Source organism: Nyctereutes procyonoides, unplaced genomic scaffold (genome assembly GCF_905146905.1).
Source record: "Nyctereutes procyonoides isolate TBG_1078 unplaced genomic scaffold, NYPRO_anot_genome, whole genome shotgun sequence".
Classification (NCBI taxonomy): domain Eukaryota; kingdom Metazoa; phylum Chordata; class Mammalia; order Carnivora; family Canidae; genus Nyctereutes; species Nyctereutes procyonoides.
In genome coordinates, this window is record NW_026575148.1 from 1,898,366 (window position 1) to 1,922,611 (window position 24,246).

Below are 24,246 nucleotides of genomic sequence, written 5' to 3' on the forward strand. Positions count from 1 at the left end.
AGACTCCTGAAACACATAAACTCAGAGAAATAAATAGTTTTTATGTGTATATTTTTTCTCATTGACCTCCATATGCTAGTGATGTTTTTGTTTTTTAAAGACAAATTTAATCACATCATTCCACTGCTAAAAATCTTTTAGTAGATAATCTCCATTGCTTTCAGAGGGAAAAAACAATCCTCTTCCTGATTATGTGGGGGAAAAACAGTTCTTAATGCACTCAAATAATTAATAAATAGAAATATTACTAATATAACCTATTATGCAAAGGCACTACTCAATTTTAAATGAATTGAGAAAATGATGGTCTTACATTACATACTCAAAAAAAATGGCTAATTGATCTTTGGTCACAGTAGCAAGTAACATATAAAACCAATTTTGAGCCCATCCTTATCAGGCACTTATATTACTATCAGTAACCATACTTCGGAAAGCCAGGTGATCAGTGACTTAGGTCTCAATCAGCAACAGCCTCCTTCTAGTGACCATGGTTCTTAGGGGTCAGAACCACACTGCATTAGTCATTCTTTCATGGCTTTCTGAAAGCTTCCCAATCCCAGAACTCTATATTTAGTCAACACCTGACATTGTGTTGAGACAGACTATGTTTTATAAGAACAATTCTTCTTTGTTTATTACACAGCAGTACGTTCAGCCCTTTGTTTCAGATATTGAATGGTGGCCTCCTCCTTTCAACAAGACTAATTTATTTAATCCTTACAACAGTGCTAGAGGTAGGGCCATTACTGTGCCTATTTTAGAGGTAAAGAAATGAAGTTTAAGAGTCATTCATTCGGTAACTCACCCAATGTCCTTCAACAAATAAATAGTACAGGAGAATCTGAACGTAAATCATCTGGTTCCTGAGTCCATGCTCTTAACCACTATTGCATATAGATGCTGTCAGTTTTTTTAAGTGCTAACCCTTCGTTTTTACTTCTCAAAATGCCCCAACATTCACCATTCACACTGGTCTTAACAAATTACATATCTACAGTTTCCTGAATGCTACATGTCTGCCATTCCCTCTGATCACTTTGTATATACATCACTACCTTAGTGGGGAAAAAAAAAAAAAAAACTATCCTTCCCACCTCCATAATGCCTAGGATGATACTTACGTCAACATTTACATTTACTTTGTTAATGTAACTATAAAACAAGTTTTATATATGTGACATTAAGATACAAAAAGATAAATAATGTGTTCCAAAGTTACAAAGCCAAGTATTAAGAAAAGCAGCACTAAAACATGTTAATACTGACTTACAGTCCTGCTGTGTATCATAGGAAGTATTTTCTGACATTTTAATCACTTGGTTCTTTCAAAACTCTCTCTGCTTTCTCTATATTCTGTTTATTTTTTGCCCTCAAAATGGGACATACTAAAGGCCTGACCAAAATAAACCAAGAAGAAGGTTTCCTATTTGGAGCTTACACATCATAAAAACCCCAACTTCCGTTTGTCCATTTCCTCCTGAAAAGCATCTCTAGATTACTGATTCATAGTCATACTGTAGATATGACAATGGTACCTGAGTCTAATTTAGCAGGCCAGAGATGCTATCTGCAACCCATCTGGTACACTGGAAAAGTTGGTGTTCAGTAAATCAAAAGGTATTATTGTTAACTATGCCTCACATTTGGTAGTATTTTTTCCTGCAATAATTATTTCATTAATGGTCCCCATTCAATGCACACCTATGGATTTCTAGCAATATATTATTTTGAGGTAAATATGACACTTGTAGGCTAGTATTTTCACCTTCTTTATCAAAGCCTTAGAATTCCAAATCCATAAAGTAGGAACAACAACATGCTTCCCTCCTGGGATCATTTTGAAGATTAAATATGATAATTCATATAATGTGCTTAGCATAATCACTGACACCTAGACAGCTCCAAGAAATTGTGGCTTTAGTGTCCTATTTTAATCATGCCTATTTATCTCTTGCTAAATACATTTTAAATCATAGAAACAAGTTGTTAAAGGCTTGCTGTCTGATCAGCTGTTCTTCATGGTAGTGGAGGACAACCCCCCTGTCCCCAAAAGATGGGGCTGCTTTTTACAAGCTGTAAAAATTTCATTAAATAAGAGTATTTGTTGGGTTCTTAACTGTATGTGAAATCACATCAAAATGAGTTACACCAAAAGTGGGAAGAATCTGTGCCACTATTAATGCCACTAATAATCCTTCATAAACCATCCCACTGCAATTTTTTACAAACTAAATTAATCTTTGCCAAATTAATCTTTCTAAACCATACCTTTAGCATTGATTTCTCTGCTCATGAGCTTGCAAAGATTCTCCATTTCCTACCAAATGCAGCCCAAATTTACCAGCTGATCATTTTTCCCTTGACCCATTTTCCTAATGTTTTGCCCATCACTTCCATGAAGGGTTCAATATTCTCATGAAGTACCTGTTTCTCTGGTGGATGTGCCAGGATTTCCATCTGCTTGTCTTTCTCCACATGCTATGGACATCTTTCAAACCCTATTGAAATCATCTCTCCATTTCTGCACAGTTCTGGAAAGCCTTCCCAGCAACTGGATATAATCTTCCTTGCCCGATGCACTACTCTCTTAGCTCCCCTGAAGTACTTCCTACATCCTGCCTTATAGTACAATCCACTAAAATGAGTAATTTCTTTTACTGGACTACAGAAATTAGTTCAGTTTGAAGTCCATGTCTTTTCAGCATCCTGTCACACCCAAAGCTGGTAGAGGACCTTGAACATTGTAGGTGTTCGATCCATTTTTTGTGTTCTATCAATTTACATTTGCATATCATAAATTAGGGGCCTAAGGACACCCTCAAAATTTAATGTTACAATCATTTGAAAATGAACTTTTCACCTTATACTTGTCAGAACGGCTAGAGTCAAAAAGACAAGAGATAACAAATGTTGGGGAGGATGTCAAGAAAAAGGAATTATTACATGCTGTTGGGAGAAATGTAAATTGGTAGAGCCACTGTAGAAAACAGTATGGAGATCCTAAAAAAAAATTAAAAATAGAAATACTATATGACACAATAATTCCATTACTGGGTATTTACCCAAAGAAAATGAAAACACTAATTCTAAAAGATATATGCACCCCTATGTTTATTGCATCATTATTTATAATAGCCAAGAAACGAAAGTGGTGAGAGTGCCCAACAATAGATGAATGGATAAAGAAAATGTGCTGTGTATGCGTGTGCACACACACAAACACACACTGAAATATTACACAGCCATAAAAAAGATGAGATCTTGCCATTTGTGACAACATGGATAGAACTAGAGGGTATAATGCTAAGTAAAATAAATCAGAGGAAAGCAAATATCATGTGATTACACTTATGTGTAGAATCTAAAGAATAAAGCAAATGAAAAAACAAGCAAGCAGAATCAGACCCATAAATGCAGAGAAGAAATTACTGGTTGCCAGAAGGAAGGTCGGTACGGGATAAGCAAAATGGGTGAAGGGGAGTGTGAGATACAGGATTCCAATTATGGAATGAGTAAATTATGAGAATAAAAAGTATAGTACAGGGAATATAGACAATGGCATTGTAATAGCTTTGCATGCTGACAGAGGGTAACTGCACTTGAGGTGAGCACAGCGTAAGGTACAGACTTGCCAAATTACTATGCTGTGCACCTGAAACTACTGCAACGTTGTGTATCAACACATTGTACACTCAAAATTTTAAAAATTCTAAAAATAAAAGACTTTCAGTGGTTTTAAGATTTTATTTATTTATTTGACAGAGAGAGAGAAAAAGAGAGAGAACAAGTATGGGGAGCAGCCTGTACAGGTAGACAGCCCGCTGAGCAGGGAGTTCGATGTGAGTCTAAATCCCAGAACCCCAAGATCATGATCTGAGCTGAAGACAGACACACGACCTACTCAGCCACCCAGGTGCCCCTCAATGGTACTTTAAAATGCAAACGTCAGCACTGGATGCAAATAAGCACCCAAAAGCATAAATCTTATGCTAAAATTTAATTAGGACTTGATTCACATCTGATACATTTTTTAAAAATATGTGTAAAGTTACACCCAAACTTTAACACAACCAGACTTTGTCATAGGTACTTTAAAACAGGGTAAGAAAGACGTGGTTTAAATTCAAAAGTTCGAATTTTGAGTAATCAGAGTCTAGATCCATGAGTACCTACAATGTATTTAAAATACTATTTTGTTCAAAGTTCTCAGAAAGGTTTATTAAATTAATTAAAAGTCTTTGAAAATACTGTGAGTGTATGGTTAGAAATATCCTTATAATATATTCAGATTACCTTCTATTGTAAATTTTGGTTTCCCCATTTGCTTTTTCCAGTCTTTTTTAAATTCTATGATGAACAGTATTATTTACACTATAAATGCTTGCACTAAGAAAAAAAGTGTAAATAAACAACTTAGTATTACACAAGGAACTAGAGGAAGAAGAAACTTAGCTGCAATTTGGTAAAGGAATGAAGTATCAAAAATAAATAAGATAAAGGCCAGAATAAACAGTAACATAACATTATGCAATATTATGTAAGTAACATGAAAGTAATGACTAGTTTCCAAAAAACTAAACAAAACTGGTAATGCTTTACCACATTAACTATGGGGGGTGGGTAGAGAAGACACAAGAATCAAAATGAGAAATGGAAGATACAATCCAATGGATAACCACAGAATTTTAAGTATGCTTATTTCAACATTTGAGCACCATCTGAGCTGTTCTGTAGACAGCAATCACTCAACCTGCAAACTATCACTGAAATTTACTCTCAAAACACTCATTCATTAATATTATTAGTATTTCCATGATCATCAATTTTGCCACCCCACAATGCGTCACACTTGGACTAATCTTCATGGAATCCTAAGAAAGATCTCAGAAAGCATAATGGAACAATATAAAATAAGAATCTCAAGATAAAAGTCAATTATCTTCTCCAAACGAAGTTTAAAGTAAGCACATGAGAACAAATTTGTCCTGGCTCACCCCCAGATATTGCTCAACCCTCTCACGTCCTCCTTTTCAGAGCCACTTCTAACACTAGTTAACAGCTTGCTGAATACTCTATCATTACCCATCACCTCTGTTTCATTTCTCCCTTCCTTATTTTCCATAAAATACCACCCACACAAGGTGTTTTATGTACATGTGGCAGATTTTACTGAATGCTGTAGAGAAACAGGCTTTATAATGTAACTGTCCGAGAAATTAACTCATACTCAACTTGGGTTAGTAAAAGAATAAAAAACGTGGGCCACATTGTATTTTTTTTATTATTTTTTATTTATGACAGTCACAGAGAAAGAGAGAGAGAGAGAGAGAGAGAGAGAGAGAGACAGAGAGACAGAGACACAGACAGAGGGAGAAGCAGGCTCCATGCACCGGGAGCCCGACGTGGGATTTGATCCAGGGTCTCCCAGATGGCGCCCTGGGCCAAAGGCAGGCGCCAAACCACTGCACCACCCAGGGATCCCTCACATTGTATTTTTGAAGTATTCTCTTCCCCTCCTTCCTCCGTTCCCCTTTCCCAGGCCCTCATATACTTATTCATGGTTACACGGCTACCTATCTGTTTTCTTTTCTCTAGCCATTATATCCCCTTAAAGTTTGACTTATCACCCCCAGCCCACACCATCGTTCTAAGCATTTATCAAAGAATTATTCCAAACCAAGAGGAACCAAACCAAGATAAACTAGAGTGTTATCTCTCCCTCCGAGGAATCTTGGTGCCAACTGTCAAGACTGTGTGAAAGCCGCTACAGGTGTAATCTCTGAACTCTCCTCAACCACACTCCTGAGCACGTGTTATCTGGAGATGGTGTTCTGGAATCTGTAAATTGAAACGTAACCAAGCATGACCTCTGGGTGTCAAGCAGGGTGATATTGTCATCCAGCGATGGTTTACTCCTGCCTGCTTCTTCTCTCCAAAAGAGGGAAATCAGTCCCTTTCACTGAGCTCTCATCTTGGCAGTTTGTCTTCCACTTACTCTTACTTTCTGGTAGAGATCTATTTTCTATCAATGGCTATGTAACCTTATTCTTACCTTTGAAACAAACAAATCCCCACTTTGAAACTCTTCCAGGGTAGGAGAGAATCATTTGATTGGGATGAGACAAACAACTTACTTTAAGAAAACAAAAAGCTGTTTTCTTCACTTGCTTTCTCTATCAAGAATGGGAAATTATGATTAAAAAAAAAAACAGCAAGAGCTTGTTCTTATTGCATTTCATGCTATTTCTGAGTTTGTGAGCTCTCAGCAGCCTTCCATGGTGTCAACCCATTATATACCTTAAAAAAAAAAAACTGCCTCCATTAAACTTTAAGCTGTCAAGGATTACAACGAAAAGATGCAATTTTTTTCACTGCAGGAAAGGTCTGATTTAGTAACAAGCTATAAGCTAATAGAGCAGCAGAATCCGCATATAATGTTTCATTGAAAGGGGAAAAAAACATGCTGCTTTTTTGTGTGCTTCAACCTTGTTTTTTTCTTTCTTTTTTTTTTTTTTAATGTATAGTCCACTTAGCTTTCAAATACAATAGAGACTAGCAAGTGTGTTCCTTTTACATCTGTGGCCACAAATTTTAGTGTGCAAGCACACAGAGACGTGCGGTTGGTTTATGCACCTTTTATAATGGAAGGGCACCACTGAGGAAAAAAAAATGTTAGTCCACATTGCTGTCTAGCCTACATGTTTAATATTGATTTAATTAGTCATTTAATTCCAAACACTCTTATTATCTACTTGTTTGAAAAGGCTATTTACTTTCACCACAATGCATACATTAAAACAAGTGACTGAATAGAAAGCCAGGCTTGTGGCCTGGTGCTTTCTCAGTGCAGAAATGCTACCTTCCTCCCCCACTTTAGCTACAGCATCACAATGTCAAACATTCTGCACACATTCCCTAAGGAATCTGCAAGGCTAATTAGGGTGAGCTTCACCATAAAGAATACAGTTGTTAAAACAGCTTCTGTACACACTAGAGTAATGAGCATTCTTTACACACGCTGTGATTTGTTACTGCAATTTGCAGTCATATATCTCTTAGGAAATAACTCATGTGTTGTTATTTATTGCATGTATGATTATTAATGATATATTAACAACTGTTGAAAGCAACTTATTTCACCTCAATAACTCATGTACTTAGCTCAATGTTTAAAGAGCCAGGAAGGCATCAATTTTCCCAGAAAACTGTGCCTTTTGTGCTTGTTTTTTGTTTTCCTCGAGGATAGTAAAGAAAATGTCCAAAATCTGATAAATTTAAAAAAATGTTATTTAACTTTCCTTATGAAAGATTTTTTCCTGGTTATGGGAGAGTATATTTTTAAGGCTAGACTGTTTACAATGTTTTGAATCTTTGAATAATCTGGATCACTCCTGTAATCAAATGTCTGACATCCAAAATAAAATCAAAATATCACGTGCCCATTGTCAGTGACTTGAATTGGGACAATATCATGCATCATTTCCACAGCTTTTTTTTTTATTCAGGTTATTAGAAAAAATATGCTACTCATTCAAATACAATCGAAACAGAGAGATACCTAAATACTTCAAAATGCTGTGTTGGTAGTTTATCTTGCATAAAATATACAAGGGTGGTTAAGCTACTGACTTAAATATTATGTGCGAGACATTGCACCATTCAACATCGATGAAAACTGAACTCCTTACTACTTCACCTTCAGCACTGACAGATTTTTACCAATTAACTACTACCCAAATGTCTTCCGATAATTGGGACATAGAAGCAAGAGAGCTTTTGTTTCAGAAATTAGAAATCTAGCATCAGACCTAAACTTTCGTGACTCACTGAGCCACTGTGTGGAATGATTTCAGGGTCTCAAGACCTTCCTTGGCTTACCTGAAATCATGGATGCTGTGTGCTTGCATCCCTGCAGGCATCTCTTCCAAAGATATAAATTGCATTACAAGTGTGGCACATTTCCAGACAGACAAAAGATTCTGCCTTTTGAAATATTCAGAGATCTGAAGGAAGCATTGCACTATACTCGGGTTCATTACCAACCACTCAGATAATGTCACAGATCTACATGATATTAGAGGCAAATAAACAATTAAATCAGTTTTGATGATCAGACAGGACGACTGTTGACACAAAGTGATGCCATGTGATGAGACAGCACCTTAGGTTGCTAATTACTTAAGTTTATAAAATCATTTCTGACAAGCATTCATTTCATGAGGCTTTTCGTGCTCCTGTAAAACAGAGTTTTGCCAAGAACACTGTCAGAGCCACTGAAAAAGCTGAAATTAAATACTACCTTCTTTGAACTATTATCCATTGCACAGTTTTGTGTGCTTTTCCATGTGTGTTTTCAAATGGGTTGCATTACAAAGTCAGTTGAAGGCATTCAGTTCTCAAAGGAAGACTATGATGCTAGAGGTCTGAGGCAGAAAACAGTATAACAATAAACAAGCAAAGAAACAAACAAGTCAACAAGCAATGGGGGTGGGTCTCCACAAAAGTCTTTCTAGCAAGACTGAAGGGACAGGACTCGAAGGAAATCAACACATCTGCATATCTAAGGAGAATGATAACAACATCAGATGAAACAAGTGAATATCAGGATTGAAAAGGCTGCAGGAGTTTGCAAGCAGATGTCAAAAAGCATACAAGAAAATGTCAAGAAAAGTATAACAAGCAGCTAAAACTGGTTGCAGAGATTAGGGTGCTAAATATATGCATGATGAGAACACTACTCTATGGCTTACAGACCCAAGAGCTGCTTCACAAGCAAGAAGGGGAAAAAGGAGCTTCATAAATAATTTTTTGCAAATAAAATTGGGGTCAGAATGTAAACAAATGTAGAAAGAAAATAAAGCTCTGCTTGGAACTTGCTTCCAGATTCCCTGTGACAGGACACTTTACCAGATGATGAGAGAATGACCTTTTATTAAGTAGAAATTGTAAAATGTGCTAAGTCTAGAAGGGAAATAGAGAGAGATGTCCAGAGGTAATTATTATAATCTCTAACTTTCAGAAGCCTGCTTTATGAAATATTACAAATAGGAATTTGAATTGCCGAGTTACAGATGTCTTCATTGCAAAGCCTTAAAGTAGAATTAAGTTTCCAAAACCTAACCTAAGGGATTCTTGTTTAAGGTAGTTTGGGGCATAACTCTATCCTAATTACAAAACGATTCATAAATTTGCTCTAATAAGACATGCATGATTTAAAGATGACAAGTGACCTGGGCTACTAGACAAAATCAATAAGGTTTATAAGCAAAATGCTGTGGGGACACCCACGATTAGCTTAATTTTTAGCTTTAAAAATTACTTACTGGGAACCCAATGACAGGACAAAATCCTTTCCTCTTTAGAGCATGACTAAAAGAGTTCATCATTCCCCAAGAATAAGCCCTACTATACCAAGCTTTATGCCTAAGCTCAGTTAGACTAGTGAGACATGACTTACAGAAGTAAAAAACACAACTTTACGAGGTGATGGCACGACCAGCTCTACATGTTAGTTTCTCTTTCAAGGACACACTACATCTGAAGAGACCAAAAACCCTGACAAAATAAGTCTTAAACACTTTGCAGCTTGGCTTCTACTGTGTACATTTCTCCAACAGATAGTCTTGGGCACCAAAACTGGAATGAAATAAATTCTCAATACATACACACATAAATTTTTAATACACATACACAATATAAAAAGTAACTTGGATCCATACCATGAAAATGAAAATAAAAATAAAATTTTCATCCTGTTCCCACTCGTGACCTAGAGTCTATTCTGGCTCAACCAAACCTGCTTCTTGTGGCTAAAGAGGAAGAGAGAAGATCTACATACTAGGATTTGTCTCAAGATGCATCTCTTTCTGAACAACAATGTATTATGGTCGCAAACATCATTGATCATCACCATCTGCTATCTTATTACCTACTCTTCTGCCTTCTGTTTCGATCACTGTACATTATCCCACAAGTAGGGTTGCTCCTACTTCTCAGCTTTAATAACTCCATAGTAATAATTCTTTTCTTAAAGGTTTTATTTATTTATTTGAGAGAGAGGGAGAGAGTGGGAGCACAAGCATGGGGGAGGAGCAGAAGGAGAGGGAGAAGCAGACTCGTCACTGAGCAAGGAGCCCAACGCCACGCTTGATCCTAGAGCCCTGAGATCCTGACTGAGCCGAAGGCAGACACTTAATGGACTGAGCCCCCCAGGCGCACCCACACTAATAATTCTTAAACATCCAGCCCGCAGCCCTGTACTTACTTCCTACTCTGAGGCCTCTCTCTTTCTAACTTGGATATTCTGCTAACAGTATAACCCAACAAACCAATTCACGATGCTTCCTATTGCCCCAAAAGGCACACTATTTAAAAATTAAGCAAATTATATGGTATATTAGAAAGTGATAACTGATATAGAAAAAAAAATAAGCAGGGAAAGGGAAAAGGTATTATCAAGGATGAGGGTAACAAACACTATAGAGGAATCTGTTTAATCCTTCCTTGTTTTTGCTTATCTACTGCTTCCCTTCCACTTAAATGCCTCTCTTCTTCAAATGAACTTCTGAAATATTCACCCCTTTTCAGCACCTTTATCATAAAATCGACCCTTTAGAAATAGGGATCCCTGAGTGGCGCAGTGGTTTAGCGCCTGCCTTTGGCCCAGGGCGCGATCCTGGAGATCCGAGATCGAATCCCACGTCGGGCTCCCGGTGCATGGAGCCTGCTTCTCCCTCTGCCTGTGTCTCTGTCTCTTTCTCTCTCTCTGTGTATCATAAATAAATAAAAATTAAAAAAAAAGAAATATTTTCATGTCATTCTTCTCAAAATTCTCAATGCCTCTAGTCTTGCAGAGCACTAAGTCCAACTTTTTTTTTATGTCTTAAAAATTTTTCTCTAAAGATGTTCTCCAATCCATCCATAACATCACTCTGAGGACAGAATTGACCGAGCACCTATTAGGTATCAGAGGCTGTGTTATGTACTGGAGAACTGTAAGGTCAGGATACACTCTACTTCAAGGAGTTTAAAATCTGTCAAAGACAGACACACAGACAAAATAAAATAAAACAAAAAAATAAAATAAAATAAATAAAATAAAATAAAATAATAAAATAAAATAAAATAAAATAATAAATAAAAATCTGGCAAAGACAATAGCAGACAATAAATGCCCCAAACCAACCACCCTTGATCTTTAATTCTCAACTTTATTCATAGTTGTTTTCTGCTCTGAAATGCCATTCCATGCTTAAGCCTCTTCTAATCTTATCCATCCTTCACTGCTAATTTGCAAATATATCCTTCTTGCAAGGACACATCACCTATTAGGTTATACTGAAACTCCTACAGAATTGGTCGTAGGTAAGATTTTTGGCACTAAACCAGTATTAAAATCTGCCTACTAAAAACCTACTTTTCCTCCTTCTACAGTAAGAGATACAAATTTTATTCCAACAGGACAAATGTACACCTAAAGGATTGTGTTTCCTAACCCACCATGTAGATGGCAGCAATCTATACGAAGGTAAGAATAAAGATGGCAGTGAGGCTTTCAAGGAAATTCTTTAAAGAAGAAGCTTGAGTCAGCTGGACATTTTGTCTCCCTGCTTCCTCATTCTCCCTGCCTAGAATCCTGACATGAAGGCTGGAAATCTATTAGTCATTGTGGATCATGGATTGACTTTGAGATTGGCAACCAAGTCTAACCACTGAGGAGAAAGAGTGAAGATCCTCAATATGATCATCGTGAGGCTGCCACAGCAACTCTTGACAAGTATCAAAAGAAAAGTAAAACACTCATTAGTCTAACCCTCTGTGGTTTTGTTCAGGTGGGAAAAAGCAAATTTCATTTCCCTTTACCCAAATGAAATTCCTGACAGATCTAGCACTATTTAGCCTTGAATTCAATCATTAACAAAACATTTGTTGTGCACTAGGCATTTATTATATATGTATTATATAAATGTACCAGACATTTTGCAACATATTGATGACACAAAGACAAATGAGAAGTGATCTTTGCTTTCCAACAGCTCTCAAACACAGTGGGAAAAATAAAAAAATAAACAAGTAAACATAATTAGCTCAATGCAACAGATTAAAGCCCTGTGGTAGAGGCAACTCTCAGGGGCTTTGAGAGCATACAGGAGGAACATCTGAGGAAGTGACACCTGACTCAAGTCCTAAATGTATCAAGAATTATGGAGAATAGAAGTGAAAGAGGAGACAGAGATATGGAGCCAAAGAGGTGTGCACACGGCAGATTATAAGATGCTTTCTATACCATGCTCAGGAAACTCAGGGTCATATCTGCAGGTCATTGGAAGAAATCGAAGGCTTTCAAAAGGAAAGATACAATCAGAAATATTTTGGGGCTCATCTAGAAACTATTTAGAGAGAATTTTGAAAATAAGTTCAACTGAAATGTCGTATAGGGTTTTTTTTTTGTTTGTTTGTTTTACAGTATTTTCAAAGGGATTCATTATGAGGGGTGAGGAAGAAGTAGGGAGAGTCAGGTATGATTCAGGGTTCCAGTTTCTGAGACAATGAGAATGTCACCAAGTAAGAAAGAAAAGACAAGAGGAGGAGCAGGTTGATTAAATGCTGTAAGGAAACTATAAATTTAACATGGGCATGATGATCTTGAAGTGACGGATAACCAAGGGGATATTTATCTGGGGTGGTTATATATATATACGACTGAGTTCAGATTAGAGATTTAGGCTGGATTTCAGAATCATCAACTTCTGTGTAGATAAAGTCTTGGGTATAGGTGAAATCACCCAGAGGGGAAAGAGTTACATGACTAGACTTCTGGGGAGCATCACCATTTAACAGACTAGCTAAGAACAAAAGGGCCATGGAAGAGATAGAATTGTCCAGAGAGATAAAGTTAAAAATCAAGAGAATGAGGAACAAATGCTAGGAAAGGAAAGTTTCAAAATGTAGGGAGAGGAAAAAAAAAAAACGTGGGGAGAGGTCAAATGTTATAGATCAGTCAAATGTTGCAGCATTCAAAGTCTTAGAACATTATACAATACATTAATATTTGGCTACAAACGCAGATAGCCTTTTCACCTACTTTAAAGTAGGTGAAACAACAAATGAGAAATCAAAGTACGACAGAGCAATTATTCTGTATACCTTATCTTCTGTCCTCAGTTAAACTGTAAGTTTCTAGAAAGCACTTTTTACGTTTCTTTTCTATCCTATTTATGTCCCATTTTATATAAGTATATATATTTTTATGTGTATATGCATATATACTTATATATTGTGCATAGATATGCATCTATTGTGTATATATATTTATGTATAAATGCATGAGCATATGTGTAATTGTATGTTTAGCCTATATACGTAATAGTGACTACAAAAGTACCAATGACGAAGGTCGACTTAATGAATATCCAGCTGAAGTTCCTGGGCCTCCAAGTCCACTTTGGTACCATTAAGACTTTATTTATTCCCTTCTTCCTGTATCTCCTAAGGCAGGTCGAACCTGTTTTTGCCAGTCGTATATGTATATGAAGTATGTAGCCTGATGTTTCTCTTTATTCCCATTTATTTTCCTCTTCCCTATCTAGATTTTCTTTCCTCCACTGCTCAGATCATGAGCAGCCTGCCTTCAACAGCTGGCATTTATAGAGCTATAAGTTTCCATAACTTCTCCAGGAGCTCTGCATGCACAAGCATGCCAAATCAAGCCCTTAAGCTATACTGCAAATAATTTCTACAGTAAATTTCACTTGTAATGACCTAAAGTTGAGTTTGCATCCTGTAGGAAAAGCTCTATCTTCCCACAGAACTCACAAGCTCTCTCTTCACAATGTTAAACTCAAATTTTACTAGTATAATTAGTATACATATGGAATTTATGGCACAAAAAGTGTAACTGATTAAAACAAACTGAATCACTTTAAAGCAGCGCTAAAGCACAAACATACTTTTGTTTTGAAAACCTCTTATTCTTCTTACTGTGTCTTTGGGTTTAGAGCTCCCTCTAACCACAATATGGCATGTTTGGGGCTTCTATTATCTGTTTTGGCATTTCACACATGGAACACCTGCATGAGATAGGTTCCTTGACTCTACAAACAGCTTGCAGGATAAGAATTTATTATTGAATGAGTCTTATTCACGCTGTTTAAATGAAAGGAGGAGCTTCACTAATGGTTTCTTCAGTTTAGTAACTGGAATATTTTATAGTTTCATCTAACTTTTATTTTCCCCCATCTGCTTAAGTGGCTTTATTCCTCTCAAGTTGAAAATTTCAAGTCTCTTTACTAATAGTATGTTAAAATGTATTGGAGTACTTTTTTTTTTCCCTCTCTGCCACCTTCTTTTTCTAGCAGTCGGCTTTTGTTCTTCTCGGAGTCCTTTTATAAACCTTTCCTTCTCCCTTCTCTTTTCCACTGATATTCTCTAGTCTCAAACAGTTTCAGCAACTCAATGAAGTCACAAGGAGGAAGAAGAGTTGGAAGAATGAGGATTAGAGTAGAAGGTGGAGAAGCAAGCACTTTGTAAGCAGATGGAGTCTTTTCTGTGGCCTCAGTCACTGTACTCTCATAAACTGTTGAGCCAGTGCCACCCCAGCTTTTCACTCTCTGAATCCCTCCCTGCCAGTCTGCCAAAGGGCCCCCAAGAATTCATGCTCTTTCCTTGACATTACACAGTCTTCATTCTCGTGAATCACAAACTCTATGGTATCTTATTTTCTTACAGCAGTAGGAAACTACAAGTATCAGTCCAGGCTGTGTTCCCTCATATGTGTCCAAGGAATGGTGGGGTAGGAAGGCATTCTATCTTCACCTTCCTATAGTAGCTCTAATTCCCCTCACCCAGTGAAAAGGAGTTGTCATTCTATGTCCATGGAGGCAAGCTGGTTAAACTTGACGCCTTGAATTTTCCTTCCTAGCTTTCAATGCACAATGAGGGGTTGCATGTGTTGGGGGGGTCAGGGGGTAGATGGGAAAGAAGAAAGATGGGAGGGTAGAAAACTTAAATTGTAATGTATGCCGATACCCCTGGTGTAAATATTCCCACTACGGTAAACTTCAGTCTAGAAGCACTTGAGGAATTGGCTCCCACATTCTTTGTAATTTAACAATTGGCTTTCATTAACTGTTATCAGCTAGTTCCTGCATACCACTGCAAAGAGATCTCGTATGGAAAACTTCGAGGAAGCATATACCCCTTTCCCTCTCTACCCTACTAATAATACACATTACCAAAAGATCTACCCTTCTATCTTTCTCAGGGCCAGCTTTATGGCAAACTTGCAAAATCGGTGGGGCTTACCTTTGAAGCTTTCTGCTTTGCCTCCGTTTCCCTGGCTTTTCATCATTTTGCTGTAACCAATGCCAAGCTGGTATCATGTGATTTAGCAATCTTACAACATGCTTTCACCGCTATTAAAATCACTTGACTTGCTTTGCATACTGTCACAGATCTAATAACTTAAGCGAGCCAATAAACTCACAAATGAGTTAATGGGCACTAAGTGTTAATGGAGATAACAGCTTGATTCTATATTCTTTTTGGGTTATCTGCAATATTAAGAGTGATGGTCTCGAAAGAATGTCTTAGCTCTCAATAGTAGCTCCGTGGCACTATCAGGCACCAAGAAAACCAAAATGCTTTTAGTTCTATCAGTTTTCAGATGCTACCCGGACATTTGGTCCAAGTTTCTCTGAAACAGGCACAGAAAACTTTCACAACGAGCAGTTTGTTTGGCTGAGCATCTGATTTCTCGGAGGCATGTGATTCATGATTCCTCTAAAATCTTGACCAGAACCAAGTCTCGTCTCCCTCAAGCTTCCCATTCCTCTCAAGCTTCCCATTCCTCTCCATGACTGTGCTTCCTCAAAATACATGAACTCCTGAGCTTCCTCCCACACAAGAGTCCTTATTTTACTCCTTGGAGATTGTGCTAAAAATTTAACTCCTTCAGAAAGATTTTTCCAGTGCTTATTCCACTCTATCTCACCTTCATTCTGATGTCATTAGGCCCATATATCCTTTCTGTCTTTCTAGCTGAATGATCTGGAGCAAATGACTTCAACATTGTGTGCCTTACCTGCCTCATCTTTTAAATGAGAATGACAGCAATACATGTTCAGGGTTACTATGGGGACTATGGGAATTAGTGTGTGAAGTGCATGAAATAGAGTAACCACACATATAGTGACCCTGCAAGAAACGTGAGCTTTTAGTAGTGGTAATGGTAAGATTCAGTGATATTTTATCACTCCTCAAACACTGAGTTCTTTACCATCAAAGGGAAAAATATTAGGAACCTTTCTGGATCTTGAGCCCCCTTTTCACGCCTGGCATTTAATAGAGGCTCAGTGCAAATTTATTGACTAACACAGGGTACCTGGTAATTTTTGTCTAGTCATGTTACAAGCATGTTTGGCCTTCCAAATTGAATTGCAACATTTTCTAAGAAAGTGATACGCCCTTTATTTTTTTAGTTTCTTTAAAGAACTTAATGCAATAAAGAGAAGTGCTCAGAAATAACATTAATGAACAAATCATATATGAAATGGTGTGAACCCTGCATAACCTAATTTTATTGTGTTGTCTCGGAATATTTTTTTCTTGTTTCACAATATTGGTCACGGCATTATGGACAGGAGCTGCCAGGGCAGAAACTAGACTTGGTTTCTGTATTTAAAAGTACTGGAAAGGTTTTCAGCACACAGTGAACAGTAATGACAACAATAATAAAGATAAGAACTGCAGTAAACTAGTTAAATAAGAATCACTCACAAAGGCTGGCCATTCCATTATAGCTGGGGAAATGAAGCATGACCACTGTCTAGAGATGAAAGTCACTTTTCTTTTAAACCAAAGATACATCAGTGGCCACAAACATAGATAACTCACATAAATTAAGTAGAAAATACAAAACTGAAAGTTTTCCATATCGAGCTAATGTTTTAAATGAATGCTGCTAACCATCTAGCCCATCTAAATGAGTTGTAATTAAGGCAATCCTTAACAGTGTTAAAGCTCAATTAGAGGCTTGACTCTATGAGATGAGATAATAATCTTTATCTGGAATTCAAAAGACTTCAAATTCCTATCCATGTTATCTATATTCCTGCAGGTAACTGGTACTATCAAAATAGAAAGGGAGAAAGGGTTACTGAAAACACAGGGGACAAAGGTAAGGCAAGTGAGTCGAATGATCACTTAAGAACCTTGAAAAATAGATCTCAATATCCTTTCCATGGTTTAAAAAACAAAAACAAAACCCAAAAACAAAACCAACCAACCAACCAACCAACAAACAAACAACAACAAAAAAAAAAACAGGAGAAGTGGGGGCCACTCGGTATCAATGTTGTATCACTCCTTCTATCAATATATTTATTCATTCTGCAACCTTTTACTACATTAATACTGTCCTGAATACTGAGATAGATGCTCACCAGCCATCAACAACTTGAGATGCTTATGTTCAGGCATTATTTAATACTCATGAATGGATCAAGATTAATGGATCAAGATCCTATGCTGGATCTAGCTTTTCTGTGGATGAAACTGTTAAGATTAACAAAAGCTACTGAGACACTACTATAGGCCACCCACAGTTCTAAAGTCTCCCCAACACTAAAATAAGTAGCTGTTAATATAATCTCCTTCTTGTACATGAGGAAACAGAGACCCAGAAAAGCTAAGTAAATTCTACCACGTCACTAGTAGGTGCCTAGTGGTAGTAAGTGAAGAGCTGGTGTCTGAACCCAAGCAGCCCTCGCTATTAAGTTCACCATGTCTCAATAATGGTGTTAGTGAAATCTGATTGTGTATTAAAACCAAGTGCTCTAGACACATTATGTCACTGATATTCACAAGTCTGAGAGGTAGATATAGTTGAGCAACTGAAAGAGGAAAGACCCATTCTTCAACAGCATGTAGATAGTAAGTGCTTCGTGAAGCTAAGATTTAACCCAGGAAGGTTAATGGTTCAAAAGCCTGTCTTTAACCACCACAGCACACTGCCTCCTGATGACATCATTTCCATTCTTACATGAACAAGGTACATTAGTGTACAAATTCTCTGCATCTTGCATCACTGAGAGCCATGCAGATATTTTGGTCAACACAAAAGAGGAAAAAAAAAGCTGTTTTGACTCCCTCTGTAAAATTTTTTCAATAAGACAGGTTGCAAAAGAGCTTATAATAGAACGTCCAGAATAAAGCAATATGTGCCTTAGTTCACCAAGTCTCTTTCCTCCTTCCTCATACTTCATGGCTCAAAAGCTGAACAGAGTGCTGACCCCATTCCACAGGTAATGACAATCAGAAGGACACCAGCATTATAGGAGGCACCAGAATATTACAATATAATGCAGTCGAGAGCCTTGGACAAATCTTTCTCCATCATGGCTTAAGGAAAGCAAACTGGCTTTTGTTTAAGAGTTCAAGGAAAAGATGTATGTGGTCAAGGAGGACAGCAAAGGATGCCAGAAAAAATCTGGCAATACTAATAGTCAAACAATACTAAAAATATAAATGCAAGGTGAATGTAAACCACTTTGTAAATAAAGATGCATTAAAAGAAACAAAAAGTAGTAAAGAAAATATGGAAAACTCAACTGGGGACAGGAAAGACCAGCCTGAATACACAGAATACAGTTAAATGGGGAGAAAAATGTTTAGATATAAGAGGTAAGGAAGATGAATTTTATATATGCAAATGTAGATTTGTGCATATACATATATTTTCGTATTCCTGAAGAAAAGAACATGAAGTATCTTAAAAAAAAACATTTATTTATTCATGAGACAGAGAGAGAGAGAGAGGCAGAGACACTGGTAGAGAGAGAAGCAGGCTTCCTGCAGGGAGCCCAACGTGGGACTCGATCCCGGGACCCCAGGATCACACCCTGGGCCGAAGGCAGGCGCTCAACCGCTGAGCCACCCAGAGATTCCCCGAACATGAAGTTTCTTAATTAGGTCACTGAAACCCCAAAATAATAAAGGTCAAAACTTGTACATTAAAATTATAAATTCTATCATAAGGAAAAAAAAAACGAAATGTGTCAACCAATGCTGGAGCATATCCCAGAGCAGTTTACTGGACTTTTAAGTATAAAGAACTAATCCTAGACAAATGAAATCAAACAAATAACCATTTGGAGGTAAAAGAGACAGGTGAGACAAAATAATCATTTAGAGTAAAAAAGACACTATAATGCTGAAGTAAAGAAAAGGGGGCCTTCATTTCTTATTCCCCAAACTGTTTTTTAATAATTACGTCAACAGATAAACATTTCATCGAGCCCAGGCTAATAAGATAGCCATAAGCACACTTAAGAACTACTTAATCCAACTTGACAGAGATGAATCAAAGTAAAGACCAGGACTGGAAACTTGAAATGGAAAAAACAGTAAGCACTGATATCACTCACTTAAAAGAACTAGTGATAAAGCAATGTGGGTATTATTATTACTAATCAATTATGGAATGTTATAACCAACAAAACTGGGAGAGGGGGTGAGGGAAGGGAAGTTTGATGAAGTGAATGTACAGTCATTTGTCAGGTGAGAACTCAACAGATGATGGCTAATTCTGTGAAATAAACTTTCCAGATAAAAGTCAAAAATAACAACAAAATAAACTAAAACTAACATATATTGGGAGGCAGAGTAACATGAGTGTTAGTGAGCTGATTTCTTAATATTGTGATGTAGAGAGTCAACAGATTTTCTAAAGCTAATTGATTAAGAAACAATTTTTAATATAGTTAAACTTCCAAGAGGAACTCAACATTCAATAAACATTCCGAGTAATTACAAGAAAAAAAGTACAGAAAAAGGTGGCACAGTAAAATACAGACTATTCCACAAGAGACTGAAAACAAGGAAACATAAAATACAAGTAAGATTATAGCACCAAGATCAATCATATTTCTCACATGAATGAAGGTAAATAGAATAAAGTAAGCTATTAGGAATAAAAGATTATTTAATTTGATCCACAAAGTCCAGTCTCATAGTGAAATAAAGCAAACTTTTAAAATAAAGTGGCTTTAGGGGCACCTAGGTGGCTCAGTCAGTTAAGCAGCTGCCTTCAGCTCAGGTCATGATCTCAGAGGGCTGGGTTGGAGCCCAGGCTTTGGCATCGGGCTTCCCGCTCAGTCAGGAGACTGCTTCTCCCTCTTCCTCTCCCTCTGCTCTCTCTCTCTCTCTCTCTCTCTCTCTCTCTCTCTATCAAATAAATAAAATCTTTAAAAAAATAGTAATAAAATAAAGTGGCTTTAACGGCATACAAGACATAGATAGGCAAAGATATATCGGAGAAAATGCTAATAAACAAGAAAGCAAAATTTGTGATACTAGAATCAGAGGTGAAATCACAGAAGAGAAAAAATATTAAAGGAGTCAAAATAAGCACTTTAATGAAATAGAACACATACAACCGCACTAGAATCTTTTTAATTACATCTTTGAACTCATTTGGTCAAATAGACCAAATAAATATATACAGATACATCTACTAAAATATATCAATCTTCTTATATAAATAGCATACAGATTAAGTTATAAAGAAAACCTAAAGAAAGCAAAATTTTTGACAAGCAATTAATTTAGAGAAATCCCTTGCTTACAGTGCACTACAATTACAGTAACACAAAAGAAAAACCTAACATATCAGCTGTTTAAAGATTTCGAAGTTCTGTCTTCAGGAGCTCACGAGTTAAAAAAGGAAAGTGTAGACTACCCAGAATATAACAATAACGGGTAATTATATATCAGAACCTATGAAAATTGACTAAAATTATGATCAGAAGAAAAAAAATTATAGGCTTTAATAATTACCTTTCTAAACAACCAAGAATGAAATAAGTTAATTAAACATTCTACTGAGGGAATTAGAAAAGTAACAGTAACATGGAACTAAGAAAACCAAAAGGAAGGAATTGCTAGTGACAAAACCAAATTAATTAATTGGAAAATAGAAAAAGAGTAAAACAGTAAATTCACTGATTGATTGATATGGGTCACATAAATAGTTATATATAAATGGATACATATGCACATATGCATATATACTAATATACAGAAACATATATATACTTGGTATAGGAATAAAACTGAAATATAACATTAGGGAAAAAGCACATATAATAAAGTAAAACTCAAAGTGTTAGTAACTGTATATATTATATATACTTACTATGTATTATACACATACATATAACCATATACATATATTAAATAAAGGTATGTGTGCCTGTGTGTTTCTAGTTATGTTTGTATATATATATATATATATATATATATATATATATATATATAAGCTGATCTTAGAAAAATAAGCTGAGGAATATAATAGTACATATAATAAATAAAATAGGCTAAAAGTGAATTTGTTAGAGGATACTAATGCAGAGAAAATGAAACTAATTATGAGAAAATACTTAACTCATGCACTGAAGATAAATTTGAAAGTATGAATAAAATGAATGCTCTATTGTAACAACAGAAGTGACAAAATTGATCTAAAAGGACAAGAGAAGTCAAACGAAAGTAAGTTTTCAAATTTCTGTGAAGGGAAAAAATTAAGAAAAGCATTTATTTATCCCCAGTAAGCCAAACTCTTCTTAAACCACGGAGTTTCAGTGAATTATAACCAGTCCCTAAGAAATAGATAATTGCAAAGCTATTTGAAATTCTAGAAAGCATATAAACCTATAACTTCCAAACTCATCTTTTATGAAATCAACATAAAACTAATGTTTTAAATCTAGAAAATGATCTTTCCAGATTTAAAAAAGAGTGGGGGGAACTACAGCCCCGTACTGCTTTTCTATACAAAACAAAGCAGAAGGAGGAAATCCTTAGAATATTGAAAGAATAGAACACAATTAAGATTTATTCAAGGAATATAAATATATGCATCTTTATATAAAATCTATCAATATATTTTAAAATATTAGAAAAGAAAAGCATATGATTATTTTGTAGACAGCACAAATCATTTGGTAAAAACTGATAGCTAACCTTGATTTTTATCTTTTTTAAATTTTTATCTTAATAAAATGTTAACTGTTATCTTATAAAACTTTATAATCTGTATATATGTCTAAAAGCAAAATCCATGATGATAGCGAAATATTAAAGCATTTTCATTCAATTCAGTAACAATAAAACAGGATGTTTATTATAATTACTATCACTTAAATATCTAATGTTATTCTAGAAGCACCAGATGATGTGCTTTAAAATATTTCTTTAAAACTTAGGTTTTTAAATAGATACATAAATACTGGAAAGGATAAAACAACATTTTTTTCAGATGATATACAACTGGAAAATTTAATTAAAATGAAAAGCAATAGAAATATTTATTGAGGGTACCAAATGCAAATAAATCCATTGTTTTTGGGAAACACACCCAGCTATAAAATAGGAATTAAGAATTTCATCTTTAAAATAAAGAGAATAAATATCTAAGTGTGAAGTTAATCACAAACCTGAGCGATGTCTCTGAAAAAATATTTTTAATTTTACTGAAGGATATATATTCCTAAAAAGGTTTCAAAAGTAAAAAAGACAAAACTAATTCTTGCACAGAAAGACTCACTATTGTAAAAATATAAGTTCAAACTAAATTAATCTACAGATTTCACATGATCCAAATAAAATACCAACAGCCTTATTTTTGGAACTTGAGCTAACTGAGTCTAAATTTCTTATGTAAAAATAAACATGGAAAATTGGCAGTAAGTTTCTGAGAAAATAAAAAGTAGTAGAAGAAGATACCTTGGTAAGATAGCGAGGTATATTTTCCTACTACTGTAATTGGCGCTAATGTCTGAATCGCAGACTGATCAACTGGATGGTAGAAAAAGTCAAGAAATAAACAGAAATACACATGAGAATTTACTGTCTGATAAAGATGGCATTTCAAATAGGTGGAAAAAATAGCTTTCTCGATAAAGGATAAATTTTAAAACCTGCCAGCCATAAATTTAAAAAGCTAGGTATTGACTTAAGATTAGACCCCCATAAATTCCAGATGTATCGACGACTTACATGTAAAAATAAAATTTTTAAAGTACTAACAAAATTTACATTTATAAAAAAAATAGTTTTGATATGGAAATACCCTTTCCAAATAATAGGAACCATCCAGAAGCAGCACTTAAAAATATTAATCAATTTGACTACATAAAAATCTAAATATTCTATGTCCCAAACCACACAATATAAGGAATTTTTAAATATTTTATAAGGCTTATTAGTTTACTTGTAATAAACATATATGCTTTTTTTTTTTTACAAAGCATAACTGGAAAACAGGCACACAGAAAATTCTGTCATACATAGCTACTTATAAACTGAACTTAGCTTTGACTCAGTAATGCAACTTTCAGGTATTTACCCAGCATTCATGTATGCATCTTTATTTTATTTTCATTTTTATTTTTAGAGAGAGAGAGAGCGCACATGAGTGAGTGGGCAGGGTGGAGGGGCAGGGGAGAAAGAGAATCTTAAGCAGACTCCATGCCCAACTCAGAGCCAGATGGTGTGTTTCATCTCAGGACCCCGTGATCATGACCTGAGCCAAAATCAAAAGCTAAACATTTAACCGACTGAGTCACCCAGGCGTCCCTTTACATGCATCTTTAAATAATAAAATAAGAATAAGGATGTTTGCCGTGGCATGCTTAGAACAAAATTCTGCAAAATCTTTAAATGTTAAGCGGTAATAAATGGGTTAAGTCAATTTCAGGTCACCCGTGAATGAAATACTCTGCAGCTGTGAAAAGCAAAGGCAAGTTCTAGCACTGATAATGAAAATACCACCCAACTATAATACAAAAAAAAAAAAAGCAAGAAATATTTTATGTCTGCATGCATAAAAGTCTTTTGGAAATATATGTAGGACTTGAACCTGAAAACTGAGACTGGACAGCAAAGATGAGAGAAAGACTTGCTTTTCATGCTACAACTTCTCTACTGTTTGGAATTTTTTGCACATACACATACTACTTTTTAAAATAAAAAATAAGGAAAAATAAAATGAACAATTTAGAGGTTAAAGTAAGTGTTACTTAGACTCTTTATAAACTTCATATTTTCATGATTTGACAATGACCAAAAAAATCTTGCAAAAGTATTAAAGGTTTATGAGATTTTTCTGTCATTTCTCACCTTAATGTTTATCCCCTCCAAGAAAAAATAATCATGAGGGTCAAGGAAGGCAAAGAAATGTCGAAT